The following is a 19,515-nucleotide window of genomic DNA, read 5'->3' on the forward strand; positions in this document are numbered from 1 at the left end:
CTATTATTAATTACGAGCAAAACAGGCCAAAAAAGTCACGTTTCTTGTATATTAACTTTTTTTATATTTAGTATTTGTTGTTACAGCGGCAACAGATATACAGTCAGTCCGGGTAACTTTGATCCACTAGGGTAACATTATACCACATTCTAAAAAAATTTTACCTTTTTTTTTTCTTAACGACCATACCCCCTAAACAATATGTTAAACGTTAGGTCTAAAACGCCAAGAGTACAAGCCAAAAAAAAAACAAATGTCATATTACAAGCTGACATCTGTCAAACAAAAAAATAAATTTGCTTGTGGTACCGCACTGTGCGCGCGTAAGAGTGGTGTTTTCAATTTAACATTAAACAGTGTCTAAAAGTGGTAATCAAGTAAGTAATATGAATTTTTGTTATTTTGCATTCTTTTCTTACTGATAACAGTTGATTTCAAGTGATTTTCTCATAAATTCAAGTGTAATAGATGCAAAATAAAATTTGACTCCACTAAATGTGGATTCCTGGGGTAACTTTGAGCCGGTCAAAGTTACCCAATATTTTTAATTAGCCATCGATTTAAAGCAGGTTAACATTGTTCCATGTAGGCAGCATAAAGTGATTTACATTTGGGGGCACGGCAGTGCCCCCAGCCAAGTCTATACATATTTCTACTTCAAGCTTTTACTCCCTATATAATGTTTATGTATATGTCGTAGGATAATAGGAAAGTTAGAATCTTTGTGATAATCCTATTTTAAACAATTAATTGTAATTTAGTTTTGATTTGTTTCAGTACTATTATGAGCACATGCGCAAAATGCCTCGAAAATCAAAAGTGAAAAAGCCTGGAGTACGAAGGTATGGCACCTTATCTAATTATTCTTCTGAAAAGTTGGAAGAAGTCTTAGAAAAAATTAAATCTGGTGCATTAACCCAAAGGGAAGCAGCCAAAACTTACAAGATTCCAAGAAGTACTCTACGCAATAAACTCAACAAGAAGCATGTTAAACCCATTGGACGACCTACATGTCTAACAATGGAAGTAGAAATTACTTTTAGAGATCATTTGCTTGCCTTGAGCGATGCCGGTATACCAGTGGGTTTAAACGACTTGAAAATTCTTGTCAAACGTTACTTGGATTCCATCAATAAAGTTCAGCCAGTGTTCACCGACAACACCCCGGGTTACGAGTGGGCAAAGCTCTATCTAGAGAGACATCCAGCTTTGAAAGAGAAAATAGCTCATAACATTTCCCGGAAGAGAGCTCAGGTAAACAGAGAGATGCTCAATGAGTTTTTTGACCATTTTACATCTGAAGCTGATGGTGTATGTCCAGAAAACATATACAACATGGATGAATCCGGCTTCCACGACGATCCTGGAAAACAGAAGCTCTTGTTCCGGCGTGCTAATCGTCATCCAGACATCATCAGAAATGCTACAAAATCGTGCTTTACTGTTGTTTTTTGTGGAAATGCCATAGGGGAACTTATCCCACCATTCTTTATATTCAAAGGAAAACACTGCTGGTCTGACTGGTTGCACAATGCTCCAAAGCTTTCTAAAATGGCTGTGTCAAAATCTGGATGGATTGACACAGATATTTTTGAAGAATGGCTGGAAAAGCATTTTATTCCAATAGTGGACAAAAAAGAAGGGAAGAAGATTCTTCTTTGTGATAATCTTAGTTCTCATATAAGTGTTAAGGCACTAAAGCTTTGCGAGGAGCATCATATAAAATTTATATGCCTTGTACCAAACTCGACACATCTTTTGCAGCCCTTGGATGTGGGGTACTTTGCCTCTCTTAAAACAGCCTGGAGGTCAGTGTTGAGAAAGTGGCGGCAAACTCAAAGAGGACGGAAAGCCATTTCTTTGCCAAAGAATCTTTTCGCTCAGCTAGTAAAACTAGCCTTGGAACAATCCCAATCAACTGCAGGACTAAATCTGATGACTGGATTCCGCAAATGTGGATTATATCCACTTTCACGCACAGAAGTTCTTCAAACCTTACCTGAATATGCAACTACAGATGTTCAGGCAGCTGTCAGTGAGACCTTCAAGGAATATTTAAATAGTATCAGGGAATCTGACCTAAATATCAAGACAACTAGAAAATTTCAGTTACCTGTTGTAGCGGGGAAGGCAATATCAGCGGAAGAAGTTGAAATGTTTCAAAAAAATAAAGAAGATGGACAAAAAAAGAAAAAACAGTCTGTAAAGAGAGGCAGGCCAAAAGGGTCAAAAAACGTAACGGCAAAAAGAAGAAAAACAGCAGAAAAGGAAAATGATAAGCCTACAGAAGAAAATGATCTGACGATACCAGAATATGTAAACAGTGACAAAGAAAGTGGTGTAGAACTGACGCACGATAGCCCAAAAACCAAAGAAACTGTGCTTGATAGCACAGAAAAACATAAGTCTTATATTGACAAAGATTATCAATCAGACGCAGAGGATCCAATCATTTCTACAGAGGCAGTGAGTGTACATTCGCCTAAGAAGAAAAAATCACAAAATAAAACTTTACCACAAAGAAAGAAAAATGCGAAAACCTTTGAAGGAACAAAAAATAAAGAAATCGTTTCTTCTTTTTCTTTGCTGCGGAATGAAGTAGACGCGGCCTGCATTGAAAACCCGGAATTAGAAAAAGGTAAAATGCTAAATGATGAAACTGAACCTATTTTAGACATTACTATTGAACCCGAAAAGGCATTGGAGGATTTAGTTGGTTACGAAGAAGATATCACAGGTGAATTCTTAGTCGCTGATCATGGAGAACTTGTGCAAATACACGAACAAGAAGAAGTATTTGAGGTAAACAAGTTTTGTGTATTCAAAGATGAAGGCACCTTATTCCCTGGTCGAATAATAAATATCAGTGGATCTCCGCCTATTATACATGTAAGCTGTCTGACTAAGAACTTTGGTGGAGGGTGGATGTGGCCAGATAAGGCAGATGTTACTGTAATCTCGGATTTGACAATGATTATTAAAGTGTTGAGAGACAACAAAATATCTAAAAAAGGCAAGATCATCTATATTGATGACCCTTTCTTGTACATGGAGTGGGGAGAATAGATGCAAAGCAGTGAAGCCTTACTAATAGTGTGTGAATAATAAAACAACGCATGTTCGTACCTAAGTGTAACAAACAAAATTATCTCATAAGTAAATTTTCAAGATTTTTAATGCATACTCTTGTTTTATTTCAATCTCATTTTCAGTATAAATTCATACATACGTAAATATGTAATAAAATCGTTTTTAAATTGCGATAAACCTTACTTACTGTGAAAATATGTGTAATGGGAAGACATATTTTTTACTATCTACCTGTATTTTACTCATTACTGTTTGAAACTAATCAAAAAAAAAGGTATGTAACGAAAGCTAAGAAAACGTATTATTTTATTGTATTTAGTTTTTAAGTATTATTTAACAACTAAATATATAAAAAAACATCTAAATCCCAAAAATCTGATTCTAACCTACATACATGCTGTGACTTGGCGCTTTTTTTCTTAATGCGTTTTGTTTTACCTGAACAATGCATGGTACAATGAATGCATTGAACGACGTTTTTTTTAATTTAATGTGGTGCAATGTTACCATGTGCCTCTAAAATAACGTAAAACATCAATTTTCTTCAAAAAATGCATGATGGCTTAAAGTTACCCCAAAGTCAATGTAACATTGAACCACCCAGAAATCAGCCATTATTCGGGCGTTCTCTGTAGATTTTTTAAATTCTTTAATTTGATTTATGTTGACGAACTAGACAGATCACAGAAGAAACTGTTTAGTAATCCATTTAACTAGGCTCCTTACAGGTTATAACAGAAAATATTCAAAAAGTGGCCCAAAGTTACCCGGACTGACTGTACACATTCTGTGAAAATTTCAGAAGTCTGGCTATAGCGGTTCTTGAGATACAGCCTGGAGACATAAAGACACACAGAGAGAAGGACAGACAACAAAGTCTTAGTAAACCATAGGGTTTACTAAGACTTTGTTGCCGCGGGATTGCGGCCATAGTGTGAGAAGTGAGAAATCCCGCGAATGAATGACCAAAAAAATAAAAATAATAGTTTTTGTTATATCGATCGAGGAAATGGCAAAAACCGGTTAAAACCGTTTTAAGGATCAAAAACGAAAAAATCATAACGTTCTCAAATAGTGTTCCGAATAGCGTTCCGTTCCGAACGAAACCGAAATATAATGTTCTTTAGGTATTTAAGGCGATAACGTTTCGAAAAATATAACGTTTTTCGAGCCCTGGAATGAGTCACTGAATGCTGGGTCCATGACCAAAAAAGAGGACCAAAACATAATGGCAGGAAATGAATCCAATTAGAAAATAATTTTAAATAACAAATATTTTGGATAAATTGAATATTTTTATTTTGTATTGGAGGCCAAATAAATAGTGATTAATTATACCTTTACCATTTAAACATGAATAAATAAAAATCGTTTTATTGAAATAAAGATATTTTGCACGCACTATCCACTTCCCTTCGACAGCTTGTATAGATACTGTTATTTCTGGGTGTCCATTACGTTAACTTTACTTTATCAACGTTACCTACTCGTCAGAAGCTTAAACCACCTATATTAAGTTTAACGGGACACACTAAATAAGTAAATGAATATATAACAATTTTATTAGAACCTTCAAGTCTACTACATATATACCTATCAAATGTGTTTAGTTTAAACCAACTTAACGATCAAAACAAACTTACGTGAGAGCATTTTGTTTCCAAAGGTGTAGTTCTTTTCATTTAAAATATCTTAAAAGCAATCAAATGTCACAATTTCCTATTTTGTTTCACTATCAAAATCACTGTTTATTTATTTTATTTAGTTTATTTACATAACACTGAAACCAACAACGACAGAAGCCCACGAGATTTTCAACCGAGTCAAATAGCAGGAGGCCCAAATCAAATCAAACACCAAACTATTGAAAGCCGATGATCGTAAACAAACGACGCCGGAGCTCGCACATGCCCTAGGAGCGCGTATCGGTCCACAACTGGCACTCGACTCACCGAACATGTTGGTGCTATTATCAAAATCGACTATATTATGTATGTATTTATTCTGAACGGGTGTCCGACGCCTTTGTTTTTTAGTGCGTTGACTTCTGACATGAGACTCCTGAGTATTGTTTGGTTTGCGTCCTTAACCCATTGGAAGTAATGTTTAGCAATTATAAATAATAATAATCGACACACATTACTTCGAAGTCCAACATTGTAGATTTGAAATTATCAGCTGGTAGATTTCCTAGGTACACTGCTAATTAATATTACAATTATTGATTTATCGATTCGCCTTTAATAACAGACTTTGTGATAGAAAAATTTAAAAGTACAGAACGATTTTTCTGATGTATATCAGATATTATACACCTTATGATACTGTACCGTCCTCGTTCTTCCATTGATTAATTTGAGATGGAGTTGTGATAAACGATTATTGCAAAGCGATTTTCAAGAAAAAAGTTCAAGCGACAAGAAGTTCAAGAAAATCCAAGAATCATGAAGTGTTTGATTGCGAACGTTTTGATGAAACAAAAGCTAAACCAATCGATCGTTGCAAATATGCTTTTTCATCATACCAAGACCGAAAGTTTGAGTTTCTTCTCTTGTTTGCGGGAAGAAAGATGCATATTTCAGACTGCTGACAATTAGTGACAGTTTAAAATTTAGTCTTTTTTGTTTTAATTTTCTTCCCGTTACCTGTATACCCGTTTCAAATAAGTCATTAGTCATTACCATGGTAACTGTGCTGTTGTTTTTTACAAACCCATTTATGCACGCGGTAATAACATAATTTATAAATAAAATAAATAATATTAGTAAAATATACAGTTGTGTAAAAAAAAATTAACAATGACTTCATCCAAATATTTCAGTGACGACTCTAAAGATGAAGAAATGCAGAACATTGCTATTTGCTGCGGAAGCTGCACAAATGTCTCAAAATTTAGCACCCTCAAAATCTGTTTTATATACAACAGCCCCAACAACTGACACAACCATAGCAACATCAACATCTACCCATACAAAAAAAATTTACATCTTTACATCATAAACCCAGTAATGACAACATCCGAAATATCTTCAGAAATATTATGTATTATTTAAAATTCGAACAACAAACATCGAAAACTGCAAATTTGAATTCCATTTTCATCATCATGGAGATAAAGAAAATTAAAATTAAGATTAAAATCTATAAATCTGTTTTTTTTTCGTCTTTCAAAAATCCAGATATTTTTGCTAGATGATGATTAATTATGCAAAGAAACGGCAATTTTTTGACTGTTACTTACCAGCTTCTTCCACTTACGTCTTCATTATTACGGTAATTAGTATTATCGTATACTTATACGACATTACACGTAATTTGGATGTAATCCAATCCGAAAATTTCGTAAGCAATGTGAGATTTGAGCATTCGCCAAATTATTTTTCGATTGTTATGAAATAGCCAATTAGGTTGTCGACATCAGTGACTTCAGCAGGCTTAGCAAAACAACATTAGAAACGGGAAAGAATGGACATACTGACAGATTTTAGTGTAAAAAATGGAGGATTACCATTGTCAATCTGTCTATTCTTTCGTAAAAAGAAACCGCTTCTATGGTCACCATGCTAAGTCTACTGGAGTTTCTATGGTGAATTTATTGGTAATTCATTATGTCCATAGTGCTTATTTATGTTTAACCATGGACGTTATTTATTATAATTGCTATTATTTATATAATTTACTACCCATTAAGATTTTTTTGAGCTTATGTAACGGCACCATTAATTTCCATCACCTAATAATTTCCTGTGTTCGTATGGTGTATCAAAGGTCACGGTTCTACGTGTACCGTGTACATGACAACGTCATTGTCGGGGTCGTACATTTTACGTGACTTTACTATGAGCCGGTGTAACACGCTTAGTATTGTGTTCTGTATGTAACTTGTTTGTAGCCTCTACCACCTCTACGTCGCGTCGCAGACACGTAATATGTACTATACAGAGTATTGACATCGTGTTACCTTATAGTCTGCACAAACATCGCCAATTTTTTTATTATTTATTAAGCGCTATGAATTCTTCAATATAGTACTATACTAAGCTATAGCGCAAAATCAGCTTTCTAGAAAAGTTTATAGTTTCGTTAAATAAATAACACAACATTTTTATCAGCTGGAATCATTGTTTGCATAAACAAATTACGTACAATATTTGTATCGCTCGCACAATAGCTTTTTATCAATCGCAAACATAATCATTAATCATAACAATATGAATTTCCTTAACGATTTTTTGATGACCATTTTTTTGTCCGTTCCTAGGAGTTGGTTTTTGTTACAGTGCTTTTTACGATAACAATCTAAAAATATATTACACCGTACTTCGCATCTCATCATCTTTCCACTATCACCTTTTTGCTCCCAGAACAACCGGTTACTGACTTTACATTATAAATAAACTAGCTGTCCCGGCAAACTTTGTTTTGCCATATAAAGTATTTCACCCATGTTATTATTTTATTGAAGTAACTAAATAAATATGGCACCATGGCAACATCCATCGTTATCCCGTCGCACAAACAATGGTCGCCGTCAGTCTCGAGTTGTAATAATTTGCTATTATTTATTCGACAAATGCACTTATCATTTATCAATATAAAAAGTAGCCAGTAGCCGATTCTCCGACATACTGAATATGCATTTGAAATGGGTTCGAACATTTTTGTATGGAGCCTGGCATATAAAGCCGCCGGCCATTTTGATTCTTTTTCTAAATTTCCGAGCAACATTTTTTGTTTGTATAAGTGTCCTCTATCCAAATATACCACTTTTATCGGGCGCGGAAATTTTGAAAAAAATATCAAGATGGCTTATGCCACGAAGGTTCGTACTCGTACCCCTTTGGTAAAAATCAGTAAAGCCGTTTAGGAGGAGTACGGTAACTATTACATTGTGACACGAGAATTTTATATGTATACATATACAGGGTGTAACAAAAACAAGTGATAATACTTTAGGGTGTGTATGTGTTCCTTGTAGAGAGTTCACTGTGAAAGTAGTAGCGCTGAAAGACCAACATTTTTTTTCACTTTTGTATGGGGAAACTCGTGACGCTCGGGCCCTTGCCCATACAAAAGTGAAAAAAAATGTTCGTCTTTCAGAGCTGCTACTTTCACAGTGTACTCTCTACAAGGAACATGTTCACACCCTAAAGTATTATCACTAGTTTTTGTTACACACTGTATATATAAGATGGTTGAATCTTGAAAATGATCATAATATTCCACTCAAGCACTCACATACAAGCAGAAAATCGTTCCCAAAATAATGGTCGGGCATGACGGACACAATATCAGCGCAGATTAGATATTAGCGCAGATTAGATATTAGCACATCACTATCAGCACCTGTCGCGATGATTTATCTATATTTGCCAATTTTATCTCCTAGCATAATATATTTAATAAGATATAATAGTGACGTTCAAAAACTGACCACCGAAAAAAAGTGTAAGATCTCACGAGTATTGACCGACTAGCCGACTACTCGATTCGGTTGCAAAGAAGCCGATTAGTCGCCAAAGACGACTTTTGAGGTGATTGAGGTAGGAATAGGCGAGGTAATCAGAAAATTTACAGATTTATCTAAAAAATGCTCATTTTCTGTGCAGTCCCAAAGAGAATTAATGTGTGTAAGAGAACATCCTAGAGTTATTTTACACAGAATTAATTACATATAATGGTATATGGGAGAAATCACCCATAGTGGCATAAAAGGGAACTGGATCAGACACATCAAACTATTAAAGTAGCTTGATTTCAAAATCGACCATGTCCAACTTTTCAATTTAACGACTTCTTTATGTCCTTGGATAGACAGTCAAAACATATTATTCAACTGAATGTTATCAAAAACGGCCAAATCCTAATACATTTCATTCAAAACAGCTTTGAAAAACATCGTTTATTTTAAAACAAGCCAAATCCGCGGCTAACTTCATATCAAAATGCGCCAAGTCACCGTGAGCCAATCAGAGCGTTTCTTTGTTCCAAGATGGACGCCAGTCGCATCATACTTGTTGTGTTGTTAACTGTGTTGTGTCGTTGATTTATCAAATTGTTTCAGCTTTGATTGCCAGAAAAATTTACCCTTACCGAAAGTTCCAGACCAGTCCACGTATTACTCCAGACAGCTTTATCTGTACAACTTCACGGCAGTAATCGGATCGTCCCATTCAAAACTAACAAAAGAAAATGTCAAATCGTATGTTTGGACCGAAGATGTCACTGCAAAGTCTGCAAATGAAATATGCAGTGCACTGCTCCATTGTCCTAATTCAATTGATATTGCGGGTATAAATACGATTCGCCTAATGGCTGACGGATGTGGAGGTCAGAATAAAAACACATTTCTGATAAGCATGGCAAGTAAATGGCTTTCAGAGGCGCCGCAGACATTGAAAACGATGGAAATAATATTTCGTAACTGGAAACTGGTCACTCGTTTTTGCCAGCTGACCGAGTTTTCGCTTTGACAGAAGTAAAAATACGAAAAAAAGAAAACATAGTCGACCCCAAAGAATACATAGATATAATAGGAGAAATTGCAACTATGTATTTACAAATTAGGAACAGAAGTACCTGTGCATGATTTTCGTTCCGCTGTGGCAGAAACAATAAAGACCGCTAGCAATTGGCATTTTCAGGTTAGTAAAATTAAAACACTTATTTTGAGAAGAGGAAAAAAAAACACAAGATATTGGCGAGAGGAGAAATTTCATACCATTCTGACACAGGAGTGCCCAAATCCGTACTACGTCCCACAACAAATTTAGTGATATGGTCCCAGAAAGAATTCAGTTAGGTATAGCCGTTAATGAGTTGAAACTGCGAGATGTTCAAAATTTACTGACCAAACATGGGCCATAGCACAGAGTGGCTGGAGAGGCTGACTTGGAAGAGCTACAGTTTTATAAAAATGTTCTCGCTACCGATCACCGATACCTTCGCACTTAAAAGAATGACGAATGTTGTGAACTTGAAATTGAAGAAATGTTAAATTTTGTATTATATGATTTTTCTCTTGCATGCATGTTACATGTGCATTACTTATATGCATGTTACAGTCTACTAAGAGTGGCTGGTCGAACTAAGAGAGTTTATCGTTTTAGGAATATGACTGTACGAGCTAGCACGTACATTGCTGATTCAAACATATTTTCCTGCAGTCCCGGCTAAGTGCATCTCAGGCAGTTCACTACAAGCCGTCCTCAATCGCGCACTCATTATTAGCATTAGCATACAGTCAATATATTATCATTTTTTATATCAAGGAATTTTAATTTAACAATCAACTATCATATCACAAAAAGGGTGTAGTCCAGTAAGCAGCTCCTACAATGACCAAACCGAAAAATGTATCTGGAACCCCAAAGATGTTAATAGCCGACACAAGTTTGGTTTCCGCCATGCTTGGATGTACGTAATACACTGACGCATTCACAAGCGTGTAAACGATTTCCAAATGCCAAGCGAGATTTGTGGACGCTTGTGCCTTGTGGACGCTTGCCAAGCCTCGGCAAGCGTAGAAACGTAGCATGAAAAGTCCGAGTTGACTCCGAGTACCCAAAGTCTCAAATAGCTGGATGTTCTCATCGAGGCAAGTCTCTTCACACGTTAATTTCCTGATAAATATTTAGATGTTACGCTTGTCGCTACATGGTGTTTAAAAATCACAAATCACAATAGGAAAACACCTTGGACGGAAGGACATATTGGTGCTATATTACATAGGGCTGTCAAAAGCAGTAAATAGACATATTTAACTATTATTTATGCCATAACCGGCTTAGTATTAATTTGATTGTGATTTATCTTAATATAATCATAAATCGTAATCATCTAGGGTTAGATGTTTTATATAATGTTGTTCCATAATATTAATAATTATTATTGTAACTATCTGGGTTTTGCTGTAGAAGAAAAGACAGTAACATGTGAATTGTGAATATTTTAAGGTATTCTTTTTAACAAATTTTGTTATAACCTCGTTGATCACAAGAGTCGATACAATAGGTTTGGTAATAGTAAACAGATGACTTTACCTTACTTAGGGCCGCGCTACACCGGAATGGCAGCGGCGAGGCGAGCACTTTCAAATCAGCCGCAAATCTTTTCAGTGTAATATGATTTTAAACTTTATCTTCATTATTGTAATAAGTACATAGTATCGCTTGAGAAGTCTACGGCCGCGATTTCTCAAGCGATACTATGTATTACAACAATGAAGATAAAGTTTAAAATCATATAGCACTGAAAGTGATCGCCTCGCCGCTGCCATTCCGGTGTGGCGCGGCCCTTAGGTTTAATATATACTAGCGCAGAGTCGAAGCGCTTCGATTCTGCGCTAGTATAATTTAAAATTATTGACCCGTAAACGGTAAACCTGACAATTGACAAAGGAAACTCTTAAAATCGCACATGCGCTGATAGACTGTAGAGCAGTGGTTCCGAACCTGGGGGTAATTACCCCCGCGGGGGTTAAATAGCTATTCTATAAGGGTAATAGAGGTGGTACCTAAAATAGATGAATTGGTTAAAAAAAATTATAAACTGTACATTTTGGAGAAAAACAGCTTCATATTGCAGACAGAGCTCTGAAAATGTTGGTGCCGTTAGCTACCATCTATAGATCCAACAGCGGCCTCTAAACTCTGGTAACATAAAAAGGCTAGAAACCGTCTGAACGTGGAGCATGATATGAGATGCGCGTTGAGTGTAACTGAACCTAATTATATTAAAAAAACTTGCGAATTTAAAACAATAATAATTAATAATTAACCTTTAAATAATAAAGTAATTACCAATACAAAAATAAATTAGTTTTTAATTGTTAAAAAACTACTTTATTAATTTGTATTGAAAATTTAAATGGGAGGGGGGGAGCAATTTCTCTAACAGGCATAGAGCCTAGAAGAGGTAACCGCTCTGAAAAGGTTAGGAACCACTGCTGTAGAGTAACGAGTCACATTAACAATTCTGCTTTAAATACAAAACTTGTATAAAATAAAAAATAAAACACAATTATTTAAAATCGCACTCACATAGAAACGAAACCAAATGGCAGCTACCACAGAATGACACAGTTTAAATTGTTTTTACACTGCACCAACTACCACTACCAGCCTCAAAACTTGTCTTGACTTGATATTTTATTTACAGTTTATGAAAACAAATTATAAAGTAATATATTTTAATAATTATTCCCATTGAAGGCAGCACATAGTACTCTCAAGTCTCACGTACGAACACAATGAAGAAAAAACGAGAGCCGCTTAGGTACGTGTGTACTGAACGTACTTAAACATTATGTAAACTAACCTAACGATAAATTGTATGCCTTCATCAAATTAAAATAAACCGGCAGCATAAAAAAAACGTCAAGCTGACGCGAACGAGTACGCGAACTGTACATAGATACGGATTCGGAAATTTCCGATAAGTACCAAGAATTTCTAGAAAAAGATGGAAACGATAGTTTTGATTGGGAAACACTTCGGAAGAGAGTGAATGGTAAAAAGATGGATTAACTTTATAAAATAATGCAATCAGTGCTACAAGATTTTTGTAGCAACAATATGAAATGCCTTGTACATTATAACTCGACTAACTAAAATTCGCCCTGTCCCTGAAACCATATAGACTTAACATCAAATGAAGTCTGGAAACAAGACAGGCAAAATGCTAACGAAAGTCGCTAATCTTTTTTGACAGAGTAGTAGAATATGAACAAAAAATATATTGAGTATATATTATGTTTAATAAATAATAACTGACTTTTTGTCTATTGCACATAGTTTGATTTAAGATCTTTAAACGTATGTTAATGTCTAGAGCAGGGAAAAATTTAACGAGGTCCAGAAAAAAACACACATGTCCTTTGTAGCTTAAGTATTTAAAAAAAATAATTAATAAAGGTATAGTTATGTCCACACCTTATCAATGTAATTAATTATTAATGATAATTGGTATAAAATACGTTACAATATTTTGCGGTCCAAGATTCGACCTTTCGCGGTTCGCAAACGAACCGCGATCCGCCTGTTGCTGACCGCTGGTCAAGAGAGTAACCGTAAGCTCAAGAAAGATTCTTATGGAAGAGCCAGCAAAAGATGAAAGGACTGACAATGGTTTTCTGATACCAGACAACTTTCAATTGGAAAAGCCGGAAAAGGCACCGCTTTAATCTGATATTATATGGCTTTAAACACTAAAGCCATATCATAATGCCCTAAAGTTTAGGACTTTCGATAGCTGATGTATGAACATGCGCTGTCTGCCAAGTCCACCTCTGCCCTCGGGGGCTGTGCATTTATGCGACTGCCGCCGCCCGCGAACTCAGCAAACGAATGCCCTTTGTGCTAAGTTAGCACAAAGGGCATTACTTTATTTACTACTTTAGTTGGATTAGCACTGCTAACCCAACTAAAGTAGTCGCGATTGAATAGAAAAACAGAACAATTTAGGGATGCCTCATGCCCGAAGCGGTCACCGGCGACCGCGATAACAATAGATAAGATATTGTGTCTGGTTTTTCCACGATCGAGGTATTAAAAATATACGCCCACCCATTGGATGACCTTCATTTGACCCCTTATCACTGCCTATGCCTACAGCCTAACATAATGAATATTGCAAGTATCAATTCTGATAAGCTTTGTCCACACTGTGCCTTTTTCTGTTCGTCAAGGGCATGCGTTATAGCGCAGTCAACAGCGAACGTGAGGCGAGGCATGCCCGCGACGCATGCCCTCTGACCGTATACAAAACTTCAAAAATGACAATATTAGCGATGCGTTCCTTGACGCATTCAATTATTGAATGCGCCAATATGAAAGTTGATGACGAAAATTGAAGATGAAAGTGCACAGTGTGGACATAACTATAGCGCAATATCCAAAGCAGACTGGCGGGAAAAGCGACACAAGATTTAGGCAAAGTCACAACAGGCTCATGAGCTGCTACTTTGGGTAGCAAATATCTATTACAGCCCTTATTAGTTAGCTTGGTATTTTTGGGACCATTTTGACATGGCGCTTAGCGTGACTTTTGCTTGTGTAGATAATAATATTTTCTAGCAAAAATAGATTTTCAAATCTCTAACTTTAACTTAATATTTAGCGCTGCAATAGGTTCTACAGGAAGGACAGTTAAGTTAGACTACCATAATTAAATTATTAAATATTGCTGATGAGTCTGATGACTCATGGTACATCGGAAATTGAAATCAGGTTTCTATTGTACAAACCTTGTAGGTATTATTATGTTCAAAACTAGCAATTTACTCAAATATAGAGTCAATCATCATCAATTTATTTTAAGTTCTTCGTTTAAGGACATATCAAACCCTATGTTTCTTCTCTATCAATCACTTAAATTTTTGGTCAGGATCAGTGGCGTAACTATAGGTTGGCCGGACTGGCCAAATGCCAGGCGCCCCGAACAAAGCAAGACGGCGCCGAGGGCGTGAATCGCTCAGAAAAAAATGTTTGCGTTGTATCTGAGTGTTTTATTTTAAACTAGACGTTCCGCGCGGCTTTGCCCGCGTAAACTTAGGTAATATTTCACAGACAAATTAGTCCACAAAAAATAGCCTATAATCCATCACGTGGTCTACTTCTTATCTGTGCCAAATAACAGAAAAATTGCTCCAGTAGTTCGTGAGATAAGCCCTTTCAAAAAAAATCTTCCGATTTTTTCCACATTTTCCTCTATTTCTTCACTCCAATTAGTTTTATCGTAATAAAATATAGCCTATAGCCTTCCTCGCTAAATAGGCTATCTTAAACTGAAAGAATTTTTCAAATCGGACCAGTAGTTCCTGAGATAAGCGCGTTCAAACAAACAAACAAACTCTTCCGCTTTATAATATTAGTATAGATATATGGAATAAAAATGTGAATTGGAAAGGTTCGATATTTGTAAATTTAAAAATCGAAGCAAACTTGTAGCCGAAAGATGGTCCATTGTCCCAGAATTTTCTAAAACTCGTCAGAGGAAGGTAAAACAACATTTTGACAAGCTTTGCGTAGACGAGGGTGTCCAAGATCTGGAAAGTTTGTACAGAGTGAACATATTTTATCGAGTATTAGACATTATTATTAATCAACTAAAATCGCGTTTCTCTCAAATTTTTGAAATTGTTTGAAATTTCAGTATTTTACAGTCTTCCACTTTACAAGCTTTAAACAACACTGATCTACATATTAAAAAGAGCTGACTAGAATTTGTTAATACATATTATAATATTATATTTTATAAAAAATATATATATATATATATATATCTGAATCATTTGCCAGGGAAATTCTTAGTTTTTGGTCCACCTTCAGAGACAAAATAGAAAAGTCTTCGTGTATTAGAGACCTCGCTGATTTATTAACGATAAAGAATCATTTTTATGTCCTGCAACTTAAGGATTCCGGGATACTGAAATTACCCTGTTACTACTATGAAAGGAGGTCAGATCTACAAGTCAATCAATAAAAATTTTTCAACTACTAAAAATCACTTATTAGCACAAAAATATAAAAGTCAATTACACATTTTACATCATGAAAACACTTTCACAATATAATAATTCATTTAAAATCTGTTTCTCCAACACAAAATCTCATGTTAAACAAAGGAGCATGTTTAGTAGAATATAAGTCTGACTTAAAATCGTATTGTGAAACAAGAACCTAGATTCATTATAAAAGTGTTACTGTAAAAATCAACCTTAAAGTATAGAGTTTAGAGTTAAAATGCCATGTTTAAAATGTTTTAAGTGCACTCGCACCGAGTTTGCACCGACAAGGGTCAATATGTTAGACAAGCCTGATCAATGCAAATCCTTTTGCTCGTGATTCTGTTGAAGGTGTGATGGTATAATATAAACACACCTTTATGTGGTTTGTAAAATATTTCAATACATTATATTTATTGAATACAATACATAACATTTAAATAACAACGAGTGATGAAATAGAATACAAGTTGGCAGTATTTTAGTTCATTTCTGTTAAGCTGACAGTGAGTCATCAGCTCATATTAGATTTAATTATTAAAAGCAATGGCCACCTAATGAGTAAGAAGGAAAGGGAAAGGAATTTTTGCACCTTGGCAATGGTAATTGCAAAAATGTATAAAGCCTTAAATGTACATAATGAGAGAATTATCATATAATTTAACTTGTTGGTAACTATAAACAATGTTGAACAAATTTTTTTCAACAAATTAATTTCTACCCTAACTTAACTGCCAAATTACAGAAGAATATCTGTATTTTACAACAATAATAAATAATAATCTTTTATTAATTAAACATATTGTTTATGTCAAATCTCTTGCTGCTGTGCAGAAGTTAGCAAGGTACCTTGTTCCAAGGAAAGTGTATAGAAACAGATGCTGCGTTCATTACTGTATGTTGAAATTGTCAACACAAAACACAGTATAAATCCTATCCTAGATAATCACAACGGTCAGCTGCAGGTATGCCAAGGGACAAACTGTTCGAAATATGCACATTAGATTACAAAAATATATACACTTACCAATCACAGCAAAACGCGTTCGCGATCCACATCCAAAATTTTGATAAGAAATTGCTGTTCACTTTTATTAAAACAAGCCAACAAAATATACCACAATTGACTAAACGCACACAGCACAAGGATAAGCCTGTTCCAATAGTTTGTTATGCTTTTTGAATATTCAGCCGTCCTTTACACAGGTTATTATGATATTTTCACTATCGATAGAACAGTGGGAAAACAAATTGCTTAAAAACGCACAAATTTACGTAAAAGTAAAATCCCAATTCCCCTGTTTTGTTTGACAATTGACAACAATTGACTTTTTTTTTTTTAATTCATCCCGGTCGGGACCATAAAGTTTAAAAGGCCCATTCACTGCAGGACTGCCGTGCAGTCCTGCCGTGATTCGTGAATGGGCCTTTTTAATATACCTAGCGGAATAGAGAAACAAAGGCCTGAGCAAGCGAGATGTCACTATCAGTAACACTGCGTGGTAAAAAGAGACGTGTGATACATGCCAGCAGCACTCTTTTTTTGACGTCCAGTCGGCACGTGCCGCACGTTGACAAATTAATCTCATACAGAACAGGTTTACAGAACCACAAGCACCGAAGCCTTGCCCGTGTTAGCCGGAGTTTTACCCGTTGACCTTGAGATTCAGCGTCGTGCGACAATGTACTATCATAACAAAAACATTGACAACCCGTTCTTTTTAAGTGCTCGCGATAGAAATAAAATAGCAAGATTGTTTGAACCTTTAGAAAACTCTTTGCAAAGCCTAATCTCCGAATGGCAGACGCGTTGGGACTGTTCCACCAAAGGGCGACATCTTTATAAATTTTTCCCTAATATTCGTGAACGACTATCCAAACATTGGATGGATATTGATCACTGCGTTTCTCAATTCCTTACCGGTCATGGAAATTTTAAGGCCAAACTCTACGGATTTAATCTGGTAGCATCATCCATGTGCGAGTGCTCGACCGAAGGCAACATGTTTGAACAAACAGCTCATCATGTTCTCTGGGAGTGCAGTCTCTGGCAGGACGAAAGAACTACAATGCTAAACAACCTACTCTGCACATCTGGTGTCGCATACTACGGTGATCTCGTGGACAGCGCTAGGAACTTCCGTGCCTTCAAGCGTTTTTGTCACAATTACTATTGGCAACAGTCTAACACAATAAATAAATTTAGCTGTAGCATAGTAGTCACTATTATTATTAACGTTAAATTCCCGTGGTGCTTCTCCCCTTCAGTTCTTTGACTTTCGGTCACTGCAACTTTGTGCTGTCTCCCGCTTTATATTGGGAAGGGAATCTGGAATTCTTCCTACTCCTCCTATTTTCTTCTGATTAATTTCGTTGCGGGTCCCAAGACAGCTTTAGCATGTCCCTCGGGCTCCCTGAGATCATATCAAAGGGTTTTCGTGGTTGGATGCCGCTGTCGATCCTGGCGACACAGGAGATACAGTGGTGGGAATGTGTGGTGGGCCAAAGCCCGTTTAAAAAAAAAAATAAAAAAAAAATCTCATACTCATAGAAATCATGTTCAATCATGCTTGTGTAAGTGTATACGTACAAATATTTTTACACACAGATGAAACCAATTTCGGTTTCGTTTCACAGCTCGAGATTGTTGCTCTATTCCGCTAGGTATATTAACTTTATGGTCGGGACAGGCAAAGGGAGCGTTGCCCATATAGCCAATACCATCAACCATGATGGCACAGTATAGCATTATGACATACTAATATTGCTATTCTGTGACCATGGTCTATGACAGATGACTGATACTAAAAAAGTACCTACAACGCAATACCGTACAGTAACGCAACGTAAAATAACCCTTATGTCTGAAGACTTAAGATTTACTAAATGAATAATAAAATACCTTGTCTTGAAACCATAGACTTTTTTTTTGTTAATTCGTCCCGGTCGGGACAGGCAAAAGGAGCGTTGCCCATACAGCCATTTCTATGTTTTCTCTATTTATTGAATGATAGTGAAGGCCGAACCCAATTCTTTTATATTAACTATCTGAAATAGAGTTTTCATCAGGCCGAAGCCAATTCTTTGATATAAATAATATGAATAATAAGTTTTTTCATCAGGCCGAAGCCATTTCTCATGTTTTGATAGTATTTTACTGTCCCTTCTTCAATTTGACATATTGTCGTCATTGGTCATTTGTTGGTCATTGTCTTCATTGTCTTGAGTTCTTGACTCTTGACAGATGCCTAAATAGGCTAAAAAGTTCATATATTGGCTTATAACAATCGGGTGTTTTCAGAAGCTGCTGAAGGGAGTGCGGGATGGCTTCAGCAGTTTTAAAGATATCCATCAAGTGATTAATAAAAATAAATCTTTGAACAGTAAAATATCTCCATATTGTAGGACAATGTTTGTTGTTTTGCTAGGTTTTTTTGAAAAAACTAAAACTTTGCTTTTTTCAGAACTGATGTCCAAGCCCAGATTATCATAATAGGCCTTAAGGCCAAGGAGAGCAACCCTGAGAAATAAAAATCAAATCAAACCTTCAGTCTGCTTCAGTGCTGAAAAACTCTCTATTTTTCCCGTCACTCCCGAAAATCGAATCCCGAAACCATAGACTTTAAAACATGACAGTAGCTTTTTTTTAAATATAGGTAAATGACTAGTAGATTGGACAGTGCTAGTCATTGGAAAAAGCACAAAAACACCATATTTATAATAATTATGGTGATTTTGTGCTTTTTCCAATGACTGGTACTGTCCAATCTACTAGTCATTTACCTTATAATAAAGTAGGGATGTACCTGCACGGGCCATCCATATTCCTTAACAAAAATGCTGTATCGCTGGACACTGTCTCATTGATGTATCATTTGCATATCACTTATGAAACCATAGGTATAGGACACAGGTCTCTG

General features: G+C 35.8%; 2 protein-coding genes across 4 annotated transcripts in view; both read right to left on the bottom strand.

Moving 5' to 3' along the window:
- LOC121730069 overlaps positions 1-16,907 on the bottom strand; it is a 116,244-nt gene extending 99,337 nt beyond the window's left edge. Inside the window, exon 1 of one of the 3 annotated variants that reach the window (XM_042118889.1) lies at positions 16,623-16,907. The gene's annotated coding sequence lies outside the window, so the exon portion shown is untranslated. Of the gene's footprint in view, positions 1-4,733; positions 4,812-16,616 lie in introns of those variants that run through there. The other 2 variants (XM_042118908.1, XM_042118899.1) reach the window with 2 other exon arrangements.
- Positions 1-19,515, bottom strand: part of LOC121730067 (glucose-6-phosphate isomerase) — a 262,618-nt gene that overhangs the window by 192,310 nt on the left and 50,793 nt on the right. The window lies entirely within an intron of this gene.

Source organism: Aricia agestis, chromosome 1 (assembly GCF_905147365.1).
Source record: "Aricia agestis chromosome 1, ilAriAges1.1, whole genome shotgun sequence".
NCBI classification, from domain to species: Eukaryota; Metazoa; Arthropoda; class Insecta; order Lepidoptera; family Lycaenidae; genus Aricia; species Aricia agestis.